General features: G+C 41.3%; 1 protein-coding gene across 1 annotated transcript in view; it reads left to right on the top strand.

Annotated features, from left to right (window-relative positions):
• The window catches only part of NID1 (nidogen 1), a 225,261-nt gene that overhangs the window by 54,030 nt on the left and 168,157 nt on the right, over positions 1 to 3,074 (top strand). The gene's annotated exons all lie outside the window — the stretch shown is intronic.

Here is a 3,074-nt window from a genome sequence, read left to right on the forward strand (position 1 = left end):
ATGTGCACCCCACTGGGTTTGAAACACAAGTGGTACAGCCTCAACACTCACAGCAACACGTCACCACAGTAGGACAAACTGACAGACAAGTTTGTCTCCCTTAGCTGTTGGAAACCTCTCCAACCACCCTTACCTGGATCCCTGCGGCAGATTCCTCACTTTGATCCAGTCCCCTTGGCCTTTTCTGTCTTTTCCCTGCTTTCCCACCTTGCCACTTGTGGGGTGTGGCCTGGGCTCCCTTTCCTCACCTGGATCCCTGCAGCTGACTCCTCGATCTGTTCCAGTCCCCGTTGCCTTTTCTGTCCTTTCCCTGCTTTCCTGCCTTGCCACTTGTGGGGCATGTCCTGGGTTCTCTCTTTTCACCTGGATCCCTGTGGCTGACTTTTTGATCTGTTCCAGTCCCCTTTGTCCAAACACATAGACCAGTGGAGGAATAGAATTGAGAACCCAGAAATAAATCCATTGACTTATGGTCAGTTTTATTTTATTTATTTATTTTATTGTGATTTGGATGAAAGTTAACAGAGCAAATTAACTTTCCATAGAGCAGTTCACATAAACGTTGTCTCATGATATTCACTACAATTTACCCCAATGCAACAGCTCTCCTCCCAATTCCTCCTGATAGTTACCTCTTCACTGTGTCTGTCCCTCCATGCACTCCTGCCTCCTGAACTGTCTCCCCGTGCATAAACAGTCCTTCTTTCTCCCATGATTGTTCTCTCCAAGGAGTGTATCTACCTCAGGTGCATATTCAACTCTTATGCTGTCTTTTGTTTGGCTAGAAGCCACAGGTGTCTGTTCAATTCCAGACCTGAAGGGGATTTAGGGAACATAGTCTCAGTGGTTCCAACAGGCTCTATCAGACTAGCAAAGCTGGTCCCGTTTCTTTTCCCAAATGATTTTGAGTTTTGTTCCACATTGTTCTCCCTGTCTATCCAGGATCTCCTAAATAGATCCCCCTCCAAGTGGTTGACAGTGGTAGCTGGGCACCATCTAATTCTGCTGGTCTCATAGTCATATAGGCTGAGCATTGCATGGTGTGCCAATTGTGAGGACTAATTCTTTCCAAGAATCTTTGGTTTTCTTCATTCTTCTTTGCTCTGGATGAGGAGAGACCCATCATTGCATCTAGATGGCTGCTTGCAAGTTTTTAAGATCCCCGTTGCTACTCACCAAAGTAGGAGGTGGAACAATGTTTTGTGTAGTATTTTATACCAATTGAGCTTTATGTCCCCTGCGGCTATGGTCCCAAGCCCACAGGTTCAACTATTTGGCCTCTTTAGGTAGCTGGCAGTGAACAAGAAGTAATTACAACCTTGTCCCTTGTAAGCTCTACTGTACACCTGGGAATTCTTACAGAACATACAAATACACTTGTAGAACCATTGTCTGCCAACTCTATACATGGTCTTGGGTACACTCCCTGCTGCATAGACATACCTAATAGTTCAGCCTGTCCACCCATCTATCCACCCGTATACCTGTGTTTGCCTTCATTGACAATGCAGTACTTTATGTGCAAAAGCATTTATCTTTGTTTTCTGTACCTCCCATGTACCTCTCTCTGTCTTCCTCTTCCTCAATGCCACCATGTTGATCACTCACATTTAGTACATTGCCCATCTCTTCACCCAAATCAATACTTATCTCTACCTATCTAACAGTGTTTCCTCCCCTCCCCTCCCACCGCTGGTAAGCAATGAAGAAAATTTCCTTCCATATATAAACTGCTCCTTGACTTTTACAATAACAGACTAATACAATATTTGTCCTTCTGTGATTGACTTATTTCACTCAGCATAATGTCCACCAAGTTCATCCATGTTAGGTGGTGTTTTGCAGATTCTACATTATTCTTTAGTGTTGCATAGTATTCCATTGTGTGTATGCACCACAGTTTAGTTATCCATTCCTCAGTTGATGGACACCTAGATTGTTTACAACTTTTTGCTGTTGTAAATAGTACTGTGATGAACATGGGTAAGCATATGTCTGTTCTTGTCATGGCTCTCCCTTCTTTAGGATATATACCTAATAATGGAATGGCTGGATCAAATGGTATTTCTATTTCCAACTTTTTAAGGAATTGACATAATACTTTCCACAGTGGTTGTACCATTTTACAGTTCCACCAGCACTGTATGAGAGTCCTAATTCTCCACACCCAGAAAATTTGTTATTTTCTGTCTTGTCGAACTTTGCTGCTAGTGCTGGGGCAAGATGGTATCTCATTGGTGTTTTGATTTGCATCTCTGTAATTGCTAAAGATCATGAGCATTTCTTCATATGTTTGTTGGCTGCCTGAATATCCTCCTTGGTGAAGTGTCTATTCATGTCTTCTGCCCATTTTGTAATTGGATTATTTGTCCTTTTGTTATTGAGGTGTTGGAGTTTTTTTTTATAAATTCTAGAGATAATTCCTCATCAGATATGTCACTGATGAATGTTTTCCCAATCTCTAGGTTCTGTTTTGACTCTTTTGGCAAAGTCTGTGGAAGCACATAACAATTTAGTTTTCAGAGGTCTCATTCATTTAGTTTCTCTTCTGCTGTTTGTATATTTTGGGTTATGCTTGATAGTCTATTTATGACATATATTAAGGCCCCTAAATTTGCCCCTAGTTTTTCCTTGAGGAACTCTATAGTTTTATGTTTCATATTCAAGTCTTTGATCCATCTGGAGTTAGTTTTTGTGTATGGTGTTTGGTACAGATCTTGTTTCATTTTCTGCAAATGAATATCCAATTTTGCCAGCACCATTTATTAAACATTCTCTTCCCCATTTAAGGGATTTCAGCCCTTTGTCAAAGATCAGCTGGCCATAGGTCGATGGGTGTATTTCTAGGTTCTTAATTCTATTCCATTGGTCTATGTATCTATCAGTATACCAATACCAGGCAGTTTTGACTACTGTAGCTGTATAGTGGTTTTGAGATCCAGCAGTGTGAGACCTCCTACTTTGTTCTTCTTCAATAGTGCTTTGCTTATCTGAGGTCTCTTTCCTTTCCATATAAAGTTAGTGATTAGTTTTTCCATATCCCTAAAGAATGTTGATGAGATCTGGATTGGGAT

Source organism: Orycteropus afer, unplaced genomic scaffold (genome assembly GCF_000298275.1).
Source record: "Orycteropus afer afer isolate SDZICR_OR568_19922 unplaced genomic scaffold, OryAfe1.0 scaffold00858, whole genome shotgun sequence".
NCBI classification, from domain to species: Eukaryota; Metazoa; Chordata; class Mammalia; order Tubulidentata; family Orycteropodidae; genus Orycteropus; species Orycteropus afer.